At 42.2% G+C, this 14,658-nt stretch overlaps 1 protein-coding gene across 18 annotated transcripts in view; it reads left to right on the plus strand.

The window, feature by feature from the left end:
- The first annotated feature begins 12,491 nt into the window (after positions 1-12,491).
- Positions 12,492-14,658, plus strand: part of NRXN2 (neurexin 2) — a 1,320,144-nt gene continuing 1,317,977 nt past the window's right edge. For all 18 annotated transcript variants that reach the window (XM_063945216.1, XM_063945229.1, XM_063945225.1 and 15 more), the window contains exon 1: positions 12,492-12,620. The gene's annotated coding sequence lies outside the window, so the exon portion shown is untranslated. The remainder of the gene's footprint in view (positions 12,621-14,658) is intronic.

The following is a 14,658-nucleotide window of genomic DNA, read 5'->3' on the forward strand; positions in this document are numbered from 1 at the left end:
GTTTTCATTTTCCCTCTCTTCTCTCATCCAGAGATTTTTTTTTTTTTACTTCACACATCTGATAACATGAAATAATTAAATTGAAATTCAAAATTTGTGTTCCCTACAGGAAAAGACAGTCTGGAAGGCAAAGGGATATGGTCAGGAGTCCTCAGGACTTTGGACAGATGGACACGATAAGCCAGTGGCCCCCAGAGCATATCTCCCAAGTCTAGCTGAGGCGGCACACGGTCTGACTCATCTGGGCAAGGAGGGTATGTGCAAGCTGGTAAGAGCCTACTGGAGTACGCCAGGATTCTCTTCTCACGCAAGTAAGAAAGCAATGACATGTCTTACGTGCTTGAGGAAGAATATTGGTAAGGCAGTACCAACGGAGCCATCCCATATCCCTCCTACAGACGGACATTTTCAGGTAATACAAATCGACTTCATACAGTTACCACCCTGTAGGAATTTAAAGTATGTGTTAGTATGTACTGATGTGTTTTCCAACTGGGTAGAAGCATTCCCCGCTGCCACAAATACTGCTGTGTTCACTGCAAAGAAAATCGTGCAGGAATTTGTGTGCAGATATGGTTAATGATTGAAAGTGATAGGGGTACCCACTTTACAGGTGAAGTCTTTCTGGTCATGTACAAACTGATGGGAATTAACAGCAAGCTGCATACTCCATACCGGCCAAAGGCGAGTGCGAAGGTGCAGAGAATGAACAGCACTATTAAGAATAAGCTGACCAAAGTGATGGCTGAAACTGGATTGCTGTGGCCAGAAGCTTTGCCACTAGTGTTGTACAGCATCAGAACCACTCCCTGGTCACCGCTTAACTTATCACCCTTTGAAATTCTTTTTGGTCGACAACCCCATGTAATGATAGACCCCCAGGATGATTTGAAGTGCAATAACGAAATAACTGTGAAATATTTGGTTAGGATGAGCCAGCAGCTGAGAAATCAACAAAGAAATCTAAAGCTGGTGATTCCTGACCTACCGAACAGTAATTGTCATGACATTGAGCCTGGGGATTATGTGATGATTCTAAATTTTTTACGCTCAGGTTGCCTCATAGACAGGTGGGAAGGACCGTATCAAGTCTTGTTAACCAGCACGACAGCACTAAAGGTCGCCGAAAGAGAGACTTGGGTCCACTCGTCCCACTGCAAGAAGGTTGCTGACCCGGAGAAAACTCATGACAAAGAGCAAGGTGAAGAGAATCTCGTATCACTAGAGTTTTTGTTCTGGGACAGCTGAGAGGCAGGACTGTTGAAACGGCATCGGAGCACAGAGAGCAACAAGATCAAAGACGGTTGTTGTACCAGTTTTCTTTTTTCACCTCCCACTGCCCTTTTCTCCGCCCCCCCCCCTTCTTATCTCCCTTCTCTTCCCTTAACGAAATGGATCTACCCCAAGAGACTGCGTTTCGGGTTTTGCTAGTAATTCTGTTTTTGCTCAGGACAATTTGTTTTGGTGAGGGTCCCAAAGAAGTCGAGCAAGGATCTGGAATGGGTTCTGATGGCAAGTACAGATTTGTAGGATCTCAGGAGCAGCACATCACTCGAGTAAAGGCTGGTATCAGTAAGCGCTCTGGTAGACATGGAGCTCGGAGGCAATGTGAGGGGTTATTGTCTGATGAATATTGTATTTGTAGGTATTGCAAGAACATAGTTGAAGATGGGTGCATCCAAAGATGTCAGTCCAACATTAATATTGACATGGACCGACATCCGTTGAGTGATTACCACCCATTAGTGGGTAAGGTCTTAAACCAGACAGAATGTTGGGTGTGCTCACAGGTACCTCAAGGACAGAGTAAGCCAGGATTAGTACCATACCCTTTAGCAATAGATGAGGTACTCGAATTACGGGGTGGGAGACTGGTGGACAAGAAATTCAATATATCTAGGCCCCCTAGCTTGAAGCTCCACCAGTACAACGTAGATAGGTCCCTGTTGTGTTTTAATATTTCCAATTTCCGAAAACCAGGAAATTGGGAAGTGACTTGGTATAACCAGACAATGACCTTTTCACACAGAGCTGATAGGATTCATATTGACTCTGAACTTGTACGCAAGATAACCAACAGTGGGAAGTATTTACGGTAGCGGTATACACGTGGAAGCAAAACCATGTGGGTTGCAAAGGTATTGCAGGGGTATTGTGCCCATATCATCCATCCTGAAACTTGTACTGAGCAAATGAGAGAACTAGGGATTGGTTTCTTTACCTGGAATATTTGCAATATGGTGATGTTACATTTTGTCCCCTATGTTCTCCCAGATGATGCCTATTTCATATGTGGGAGGAAAGCGTACAAGTGGCTTACTCCGAGCTCTGAGGGATTGTGTTATATTGGGAGAGTTCTACCAGAGGTTATGACCATAACCCATGATAAAATGAAAGACGTTCACCGCAGCGCTCAGACTCCTTATACTCATACCCACTATGAACACATCATCAAGAGACACCTCATAGATAGGGCAGAGCACGCAGCCTCTGGTTTGATCCATGAATCCACTGGGATTCAGTTCCTTCTCGCATTAGATATCACCCATACTGCCAGAGGAACTATAAATTATAGGTACATCCATGCACTAGCGAACTTGATAGATAATATCACTGAGATGTATGATGACACCTGGCTTCAGGTATACAGGAAGGGAGTTGCAAGCCTACAAGAAAGAACTGATCCAGCACAGGATGGTCCTTAATTACGTTACAGCTGTGACAGGTGGGTACTGTGTTACCCTGGCAACTCAATATGGCGTGAAGTGTTGTACCTATATCACGAAAAGCACTGATGACCCCACGGAGATCATCGATCAAAAGATGGATGAGATCTTACAGTTGAAGTGGGAGTTCAGGAGGAAGCACAACCTTACCTTGGCGGCTGTGGGTAATGAACTGACTGGCTGGGTCTCATGGTTGAACCCACGCAAATGGTTCTCAGGGTTAGGAGAGTGGGCACAGAATGTTATTATGAGTGTGGGGAAGTTTCTCCTTTGTATCCTGTCTGATATTCAGGTATGTTCAAATTCTAACGCGGCGCAAGCACAGCACAAATTTGATGAGTCTAAGGAGCGAGGGCGTTGTCACAGCAACAGATTTGGTTTATGACCCATCAATAGAAACAGTGTTATGATAAGGATTGCAAATGAATTTCATGGCCTGTTTCTTTCACCATTTTTCTCTGTCTCTCCCTTTTTACCCAGAAACATCCAACTGGAAAATACGTCAACCCTACCCAATGTTTATGTGAATGTATTTTTATATATGTGTCTTATCTTCATCTCTGCAACCCTCAGTTAATGGCACACATAGTCAACGGGTGTTATCCACATATAGTAGCATTCACATATGTTCCCCTCCATGTATCATCAACTAAATGTGCTCGGTATTAGAAGCCGAAGAGGCGAGGGTCAAAAGCCTTTTGCCAGAGAGGAGCTCGGTAGTGTTTGTTTGCCCATTTACAGACCCTTAATACGGGATGAGAAGGATTTAATGTATAATTTCGCAATACCTCGAAGCTTACTTAGAACATATACGGAAAGATGATACATGCCCCTCAGACATTGATTCATACATACATACATACATACATACATACATACATGCTTTTACTATCCCACTAGGCTAAACATTTCCCACCTACAACTCACCCTGATCAACCAAGCTTTGTATATATTGTATAGGTAATATTTTTAGTTTATTAGTTAAGAGTGGCAGTTATTGATGACTGCCAAAGGGTGGACTGTCAAAGTCAGAAAATATTACAGTACACACATCACGTACAAACTCCACACAGATGGCCTTCGTGCGTGTACTTGTTCTGTCGTGCATGCATGTATTCGCAAGTTGCGTATGACCGTTCACGCGGTCCTGCGTATTAGCGCGTGGTATGAGTAATTATGGTAGCATTTGTATTTGCATGGAAAAGCCTCAAATACATATCTCATATTTATTCCACATAGTGCACAATGTACACATAGCCCACACGCACCACACCAAAAGGGATTCACCTTTACAGGATATGAGGGGACAGCATTAGGTTATAAGGTGGTGTTTGGTATATAACTGTAGGGTATTTTAAGGGCAACATTCTGGTAGCAGTTTGCAGAAGATAGCACGCTCCTGCGCATAGTTATGCGCAGGAACAGGATATTAATATTATACTGTGTTTACTGTACTCTGATATTCAGCAGGAACCCAGTGGAGACCAACTGCAAGCAAACAGACATCGCCCACCTATTCAAACCAACCTATGACCCCTCCTGTACTGTAAATGAGCAGCCCTTTGACCTATGGATGAAGAGGTTACAGTTTCTATTGTATTGTGTTTTGACCAACTGTATAAAAGTCAAGCTGCCTAGCCGGTCACTCTCTCTCTCTGAAGGTCATCTTGCTTGATTGATCTGAGCACCGGACCGTGTGGCGCTGGTGAAACCAAACGTATGTACCAATGATTGTAGCCTCTTTTCTGTTTTTGTGATTGTATATTTGTTGTAACCCCTTTTATCAATTATATGTTGGCGGGTCGGATCCCAACATCTTAAATACAATTGTTGTCGTGTCTCTTTCCCTGCTAAGGTTATAAGTGTATTTCAGGCACACTTGTAGCTGCATAGAGCCAGGGCCGAAACTAGGATTTTTGTCACCCGGGGCAAGGTAGTCATTTGACACCCCCCCCCCCCCGCAAAAAAAATAAAAAAATATTTTACAATAAATAAATAAAAATAATAAAATAAAAAAAATAAATGAATAAAAATATTATATATATATATATATATATATATATATATATATAGGACTGTGTTTATCCGGCACTCTGGATGATGAATAAAGTAATTGTGCCCGGGTGCCCTCCTAATGATGCATACAAACGAAGAAATCCTTCCCAAAGACCGATACAATACCGGGTGGAAGAAAAGCAGGCGGCACTCCAAGGACTTTCAAAACAAGCTTTGTATTAAAGAGTTACAGCATTGTGCAAATAGCAACGTTTCAAGACCTTTACGGTCTTTTCGTCAGGCTGTGCATTGTGAAACAAAAATACAATATATATATATATATCTCTCTTTCAGAACTTTTTTACCTGAGAAACTGCCTTTTCTAACATAAATTTCATATCCAGGAAAAAGTGTCCCCATTTTACACAGTACGACAGGCAAGTGTCCCCATTCCCCATTTTACACATTGCGGCAGACAGGTGTCCCCATTTTACACATTGCGGCAGGAAAAAGTGTCCCCATTTTACACATTGCGGCAGGAAAAAGTGTCCCCATTTTACACATTGCGGCAGGCACAGGTCCCCATTTTACACAGTACGCTGGCAAGTGTCCCCATTTTACACATAGCGGCAGGCACAGGTCCCCATTTTACACAGTACGCTGGCAAGTGTCCCCATTTTACACATTGCGGCAGGCAAGTGTCCCCATTTTACACATTGCGGCAGGCACAGGTCCCCATTTTACACAGTACGCTGGCAAGTGTCCCCATTTTACACATAGCGGCAGGCACAGGTCCACATTTTACACAGTACGCTGGCAAGTGTCCCCATTTTACACATTGCGGCAGGCACAGGTCCCCATTTTACACAGTATGCTGGCAAGTGTCCCCATTTTACACATAGCGGCAGGCACAGGTCCCCATTTTACACAGTACGCTGGCAAGTGTCCCCATTTTACACATTGCGGCAGGCACAGGTCCCCATTTTACACATTGCGGCAGGCACAGGTCCCCATTTTACACAGTACGCTGGCAAGTGTCCCCATTTTACACATAGCGGCAGGCACAGGTCCCCATTTTACACAGTACGCTGGCAAGTGTCCCCATTTTACACATTGCGGCAGGCACAGGTCCCCATTTTACACAGTACGCTGGCAAGTGTCCCCATTTTACACATAGCGGCAGGCACAGGTCCCCATTTTACACATAGCGGCAGGCACAGGTCCCCATTTTACACATAGCGGCAGGCACAGGTCCCCATTTTACACATTGCGGCAGGTGGTGGAGGGATTAGAGAGAGAGAGGAAGGGAGAGGGGCTGACTTACATTTGAAGCGGTTCTCGCCGCTCTTCAGCCGCCTCTCCCTCCTCGTCTGCGCGGCTCCGGGCTCCCCCTTCTCCCTCCTCCGGCGGGGTTTCGTGGAATGACGCGTTTGCGCCGTGATGTCACGACGCAATCGCGTCATTCCGCGAAACCCCGCCCCCCAAGCTGGGCACTCGGGAGAAGGGGGTTTAAAAGTATGTGCCGCGGCGGGTGTTAGGGGGTCTCGGCGCCCCCTCCAATCTGGCGCCCAGGTCGCCTGCCCCCCTAGCCCCCCCCCTAGTTTCGGCCCTGATAGAGCTCACGGCGTGTCGGTGTGTGTGTATGCACTGCGTGTACTTTGTACGTCCGTCGCGGAATGTGTACGCAAAGTGCGTACACGGTACGGGGCTTTGTACGCTAACTGAGTAATAAGTACGTAGGTTAAGGATTGAATACAGCGGCCACAGCGGCTCGATTTTAAAGTGTATTGAGTGTATTGAAGTATTGCTTTTAGTCCTGTAAGTAAATCAGCATTTACAACAGTCTTGAGGATGATGTGTATACTGTAACAGACAAATGGTAACTTAGGCGCAAGGATCCCCTGTGCAGTTTCCTAATTATTGGGAAACTGCGCAGGCGCAGGAGCTGTTCTGCACATGTGCAGAACGGTGTTGTGCGTGATCACTAGCAGCCCTCCATAAGCCTCTGCCTGATTGACGTTCGGGAGCAAGGGTAGGGATGGCCTGCATTGCCAGAAACAGAGGTGTGTCGCCCCTTTTTTCCGCTATTGGCGAGGCCAAGGTCTGCGTCTAGAGATGCAGATTTCATGGCCTTGCGAGGCCTCCTGCAATGGATGGCATGCGTAAGCTGAGGCTTACTCAGCTGTTCGTTTGCAGGGAATATAGTGACCATCGCCTGTCGCAGCGTTGGGAACGCAAATGCAGCAAGGAGGTGTTTAACAACTCCTAGTGTATTTGTATTTTTTTTAGTGACTGACTACATTTGCAAAGCTGCCTGCGTGCAGCTTTGCAAAAGCAATTAATGCTGAATGAAGGTCTTAATCTGGTAAGCGTAGGTACAACAGCTTGGTGCATGCAGATGTCTGCTTCTTGCTTTAAGTCCTTCTGCAACTCAATCACAGGATAAGGGACCCACTTGCACTTTTATCAGTCTCTCCCAAGGGACAAACTGGAGTCTGGAGCACAGCTTCTACACAGCAGTAAGTGTGTGTCACACTGTCTGGGATTCTTATGTGGGGTACACAAATGAAATACGTGAGGAGCGACAGACCATTTTAACAATGTAGGAGAAATTTCCACCAACGATATTGTGCATAGACACTTCTCAACTGACCGCATGATGGTGGTATAGAGGTGGACACTACTGCATCTGTTGGATGAGTCATGAGAGCAATGTCAAAGTAAGATAAATAAGGTACCGCATACCTTATTGAAAATATATCAATACACAATAGTATGTGAATTAATCCACCATATTTATTCATAACAAATTATTTACATTAATTCTCCATATCTTCAAGTGCTTATTACAACAATACGTGAGGCATGGAGCATACATGAGTTTAAAACATCACTATATAAAAGTATGACTTCTGTTTCAACTCTTTTGTCAAAAAACAACATCTGTGTGTTATGAAAAAATTTAGTTAACATGATAGGAATGTGCCTTTGTTATTTGTTAGGATTAGTTTAGCCAAAAAGATGTCCCATGCAGAACGTTATTGTGATACCAAGGACATGTTTAAGAACATTGTAAAATTTTATGGATGCTATAGTTGAGCAGGCCAAATGTCCTACGTGTTTACGCCAAAGCTGTTTTATAAGATGTTTCATAAGAGGTATGATGTATTTGGGGTGGGGTTATGTTTTTTTTTGTATGTCCAAGGAAACCTATAAATGTATCAATATAAATAATCATGAGGAGAAGTGATAAAGCAATGATAAGTGCAAGGTGATAACGCACCAACCAATCAGCTCCAATATGTAAATTTGAGATGATTGGCTGGTGCATTATCACCTTGCACTTATCACTGCTTTATCACTGCTTTATCACTTCTCCAGGCTTAATACATCTGCCCCCAAGTTGTTAGTCTGCATTCTGACTCTGAGTGGGCTACGTGTGTTACGTGACACTCAGTAAGGGCTGGTCTTTATATAAATAAATAATCAATTCTTTATTCAACTTTAAGTTGCTCATTATTAATTACAAGTAAGGACAAAATTTAATTCCACAGCGATAATATGTAAATGATAGTTTCAGCCTTCCCCGGTGTACTAGAGTACACCTGAAAGAGCAAACAGTCTGACTGGATCACATTAGCACCTTGTGAGCACACTCAGGGTAATGAATGCACAGTTGGGGATTCCTGAATGTTTCTCGCATGGCTGAAACAAATAATCACTCAACTACATAAACTTCGATCCTGCATGTGACTCAGGCCCAATATGTTAGTTCTGAAGAACACATTTTAATATAGACAACCAGTTTTGATGATGTTTGCAAAGGTTCCTGCGGCAAACATATCGTGCGGCCATTTGGCTATCCGTTCACACACAAGCTGTGGATGACATATCTGTGCAATATTTTGCATCTGTTGTGTAACACGGGTGGTCTTCGAACCCGTGTAACACAGCTAGTACGATATATTGGTAAAAGGCATTATTCACAGATGTATTGGGTGCACACAATTACAGATGGTCGGAACGATATACAGTATTATTCATCTGTTGCACAAACTATATATTGTCTAATGTGTACCCAGCGATAGTTCGATGCAGCAGATTAGGAGAATACAGTGCCAGTATAGTCAGGCTAGATGGGACCTGTTGTTCCACAAGCAGGCTCATCTTATTCTCTCTCCCTCCAACACAGGGCATCTCCTGCTCTCTCTACAACATCACAATGGTGGGTCTGCACAAACTGTCATTCACTTCTGAGCAGTCATCACCTCTGTCTCTCCAGTCTCTCTTCACTTCATGCCAAATAAAGTCTCTTTTATCAGCTCTCTTCCCCGTGACAGACTTCCACGATAATCCCCTACCCCATTTCTCACTCTCCAGCTGACTGGGTTCCTGGAAAAGGAGACCTTGCTCTCTATTGGTTGATGGTGGCCATCTTTTTGTAGTTCCCTATGGGACAGTTATTTTCTGTTTGTCCCTTCTGCATAGCTAGATTACTTCTGGCCAGGAAGGTTACAGAAAGTGCAATTTTTTCTCTTTTACTTATTACCATCATAATTACCATCCAATTGGCATAAAAGAGCATGGCCTGACAGGGCATCCTAGATACCCAACCCACCACCTGACAACAGGGGTAGAGCCAGGTGGGTGGGGGGAGATCAGGGCGACCCCCCCCCCCCTTCCTATAACACTTCTCTCCTGCACACTACTACTGGCCGCTATTTAGCAGCGCAGCAGCATATCAGTCAGGAAAAGAGCAATTCTCTACAACAGATTCAAGTACTTTTGTTCAAAATTTAGTTTCAAATGGTAACTTAGCTGGTAAGTATAGATAGCTTTGGATGATTCAGCCCAGTGCATCCAGATTTAATATACAGAACTTGCTTTAAGTCCTTCTGCAGGTCAATTACAGAATAAGGGACCCACTTTCACTTTTATCAGTTTTATCAGTCTTTTTTCTTTCATGGGGCACAGCTTCTCTCAGAGCAGTCAGTATGTGCCAAACTGCCTGGGACTCCTATATGGGGCAGTGACGTGCAATGAGGTGAGGCAGGTGAGGCAAAGCCTTTCCTGTCATACTAACTTATATGCCAGAGTTTTGACTATATAAAGTATATGAAAATACAAAGAATATATTAGAAATATCTTCTTTGTATTATTCCACAGGTTCTCAAACTCGGACCTCAGGACCCCACACGGTCCATGTTTTGCAGGTCACCTGTAGATTTTTAAAATGTGACAGTTGGTGATACACAGTGCAGCTGCTGGGTGACATTGAAAACGTGAACCGTGTGGGGTCCCGGGGACCCAGTTTGAGAACCACTGTATTATTCTAACACTGTAACACCACCGGTGATTCTCGACACATCACCATTGACATACTGTACCATCATGTGCACCATTGACATTTGCAATAGCCCTATGGCAGGAGCAGTTTCTCCATCTAAACATAGACTCTGGAATCTAAGATGTAAAGATAATTTGTAGGCAGCATAATTTCCAGTTGTTTTTTTTTTGTGTAAGTAGTTTTATTTGTATAATTTTTATGTATCAAAGCTGAACAATAAAATTTAAAACTGAACTGTTGAGCAGGGTTGCACTAAACGTCAAGTTCTCATTAAGGGTGACATTCTCATTGGATAAAGTTTCGTTATTCTAACTGAAGATCATTTGGCGTTGATGAAACAGTAAAAAAAAGAGCCTTTTTTTAGAAATATCATTAGTGTTATTTATTTGAAACATTTACATCTATTTGAATATTCTGAATAAATTATGAGTTTAAGTTTTTTTCAACATCCATAATTTAGTGTGCAATAGGATTTGTGCACGGTGAGTGGGCTTTATACATAAAGATCATGCGCTGTACATTTCATGTACAGCAAATGTACCTTTGTCTTTGTCCATAGGGGGGCAGTACCAACCTAATTATAATAAGGATACATACATGTCTGGTGTCCAAGGGGCATTTCTCTCTTTTGTCTTCCCTTTGTACCCCTTAGTTACCTTCAAGTGTATACTTCACTGCCGTTTATATTTCTTATTTTCTCTGCCTAGTTTTTAACACCCCCTCCTTCCTTCCTTCCTTCCATCCATCCATCCCTACTGTACCTCATTTTCTCTCCCTGACAGACATTCCCTCATGGATCAATACATTGGTCCTTCGCTTTGTCACTCTGAGTCACAATCCTGGTCTTATCATGTCCAGCAGCTGACAAGTCTCCTACCTCCCTCTTTACCACTTTCTCTCCTCCCTTCTTCTGCACCTCTCTCTCACTCTCTCTCTCTCTCTCTCTCTCTCTCTCTCTCTCTCTCTCTCCTCTCTCTCACTCCCTTGCTCTCTAACACCTGCAGTGTATGCACACATAGTACTGTGTACATGGACAACACTTCCCATACCTTTCATTCCTCATGCTAAGAAATATCTGTGCTGCCAGTGAGCATGTTACTGTTTAACACTGATAAGGGAATTATTGTCATTTAATGATCAATATTTCATTTTCACCCTGCCTGTCTGTGCATTTGATGGATTGGGACATTGAATAATGCTTTTCTTCATTGTGTGCATTACCTGCTTTTCCACTCAGCCATTCTCTGCGCATCCACATCCGTTTGCCTAGTATCTCTTGAAATATACTATTTCAATATTATATGTTTCTATCTATCTATCTATCTATCTATTTATCTACAGTATATATCTAACAAGCTAAAGTAATCTCTTCTTTCCTCCTGTTGCCCACCACCTGTCTCCTTCTCACACAGTCACTGCCTCCACTCTCAGGTTGTCTCTCTTGTGCTCTTACACGGGCTATACTTGATTTTACAGTACAACTGGCAGGTGTCTAGATCTGTCATGGGACAGGTTACAGGGTCTCAAAGGACAGGGGACACTGGCTGCCTTGGTGACAGTGTGAGAATTCAATGTACTGTGTAATTGTGACAGTGACAATATGGGAGGCATTCTGTGTGAGGAAAGAACAGATTGCTAAGTGTTTGGTGGAAGAGAGCGGCCCAGGCAGAGAGAACAAGGAACAGATGCAGTAAAGGAGAGGGAGAGAGGAAAGAGGGAGAGAAAAGAATAAAGAGAGAGAGAGAGAACATAAGAGATAGATATGCAGGGAGAGATTATTTAGCCAGAAATCCATTGAAAAATAGGAAAGTAGTAGAAAGGAGAATTAAAAATCTGTGTTTAGTGTGAGAGAAAGAGAGAGAGAGAGAGAGAGAGAGAGAGAGAGAGAGAGAGAGAGAGAGAAATGAGGGGCGTAATCTTTAGGAAATCAGTAAAGGATGGAATTAAATGAAAATGATTTGTATATATACAGGAGGTGGGCAAGACACATAGATAAAAGAGAGGACAGTTGCACATGATCAGACAAGAGGATGCAAGAATCCTGAATCCTTAGTGGAAATTACATATTACTGTTTGTGTTTTTCTTTACTATATACATTTTTCTGCTGCTATCTCGCAGTAGCTTCCTATATATCGCTCTATCTGTCTTTATACCTTCTCCTTGTTTCCTTCTATCTTTCTCCTTCCCTCACTCCCTCCCTCCCCTTTTTCTCTCCTCTTGCACTCACTCTCCATCTCCCCAACCCCCTTATCTCCTCCTATAGGCTTACATCACTGTCAGTCAAGTCTCCCATCATTACAACCCTCACACACTGCTGCTGCCTGTGTTTCTAGTGCTGGAAAGGAGCAGCCACTGCCTTTTGTCCAATCAGAGGTAACAGGCGTGGATAAGACCTTCGGTGGGTGTGGGCTTTTCTGGTCCTGATGCTGGCATATTCTCCATTGCTGTGATACAGGCAGGCAGCAGCATCGTCTTTTGTGAGCAATATATGGGCCTGCACATACTTCTATAGGATCCATCCCTGCCAGACTGCAGTCCGTCTCCGAATCAGGTACTCAGATTGGGCAAAGGGTACACCACTATAGAATGATGCAGCAAATTACATTTACATCATTAAAACACTGTACAATGGGAAATATTTAGGATCAGAATGTTTGCTGCAAATGGATTATGCTCTCATTGTAAATAGACATGCATACAGTATTACCTTGGCAGAGCTGCTCTGGAGAAAACTGAGTATAGCGAGGATTGAAAAATCATCTGCAATGTCCACGGCTAGGCCAAATGCACAAAAGCCTGAACAATTCTGGAATTTTGTATGGAAAAATATATATATGCTGCTTCTTACAAGCAGACCTATGTGCACAGTACTATAGTTTGCAGATCTCCAAGGGGTGTTGAAGAGGGTAGTATGGTAGATTCCCTATAAATGCTGCAGGTAATAGAAAAAATATGTAACAGGGAAATAGTATTTTTTTCTTTTAATCCTAACATATGGTTGCTATGGCAGATATCAAAAAGACTATGCATATACCAAGCAGGGTGTAACCCGTACTCAAGGGTCAGATCATTTTAGGGAATATGGACGAAACAAGTAATCTACTGTATATTATTATAATGTTTAAATAATCACAGTTTCTGTTATACCTACATGGACGAAGGTATTGGAGATAGGCTCAGAACTGGAAAGGACAGGACTGATTTTTTTAGTAAATGCTTATTGCCTTGTTCTGGAGAGGATGATGTAGAAATATACCTTTCTAGGATCTGATTAGCATTCTGCAGCTTTAATTCAAGGGAGTTTGGGGTCCATGCCAGAAACAGTTCAGAAAATACTATATGAATCCAACTAACAATACATGTTATATAAAACAGTGATATTAAAAAGTCATTTCAAATGGCTTTCTGGCAGGTTGGTTTCCCCATGCTGGGTAGTGTAATAGGATTAGGGGTCAAATTATATTAGGTAGGTGGTAAAAAAAAAAAAAAAAAGAGACTCAGTGGTGAGTGATTGGCTTTACTTTTTAATATATGTTTATTTACATCACTGCCCTAATGTAATCCAAAGCCAGAGTAACTCATTGACATATATGTACAATATACATGTATGCTTATGTTATGTGACTCAGATACATGTTTATACATAGCCAATGCTCAATCACTACACAGGCTAATGCTGTATCTAAAGATGTGTGTTTTATTTTTTTTCCATATACGTAAATGGAATGTATTGTAACATATATTATATTTTAATATCAAACTGCAGTATATGTGCAGTTTTATATTCAAAGCATTTAATGTCATTTGAAATGTTAGAATAGAAAACCATTTTAACCCTTCATGAGATCAATGTGGCATTATACACGTTGGTCTTCACATTAGCATATAAGTAAGACTAGGACAAAACATGTATCTAGTCTTCAGGAGGCCAAGCCAATGCATTGCAGGGAATTTCTCAACAGAAGCAGATTTATTTTATGGGAGTTTGTAGGGTGAAGTTGTCTGAGTTTCCACACATCACAAACATATGTATCAGCAGCTTCACTTATGTCTCAGAGTACAGTATTTGTGACTGTATAGGAATTTTAACAGGCTAAGGCATCAGAGATCTTTTCATCTAACCTATTATATTGTTTGCGGCGCCTCATTGCACAGTGAAGAAAAAGAAAAGTGTGGGGTTTTATTTAAGGAGACCATTTATTTAATTAGCAAAATATAATTATTGCAACTGTTGCATTTCTCACAATATTATAAGAAAGAAAAATATATTCTGTAGATTTTTGCTTAATGCTCCAGTCTTTATTGTGCTTTTATTTCTTTATCTGTTTATTTACATGCTAGCAATGCATATACAGTACTGTTGTATGTGCATGTTTGACAATTCTTGAAATGGCAAAAACATCAAGATTGATTGTTTTTATGTTGCCATTTTTTGTCAATATAAAGGTTATTAAAAAAGAGATTTATGGTCTATGTATTGAGCATAAGGGCAATGCAGAATGGCATAGCACAAGCATTTCAGTTCTGATTTTCAGCTTCTAATAGAAATTAATGGTATTGTGGTTTACAATGCTGTGTACACAGGGGGA

The sequence above is a fragment of the Pseudophryne corroboree genome, chromosome 11, assembly GCF_028390025.1.
Source record: "Pseudophryne corroboree isolate aPseCor3 chromosome 11, aPseCor3.hap2, whole genome shotgun sequence".
NCBI classification, from domain to species: Eukaryota; Metazoa; Chordata; class Amphibia; order Anura; family Myobatrachidae; genus Pseudophryne; species Pseudophryne corroboree.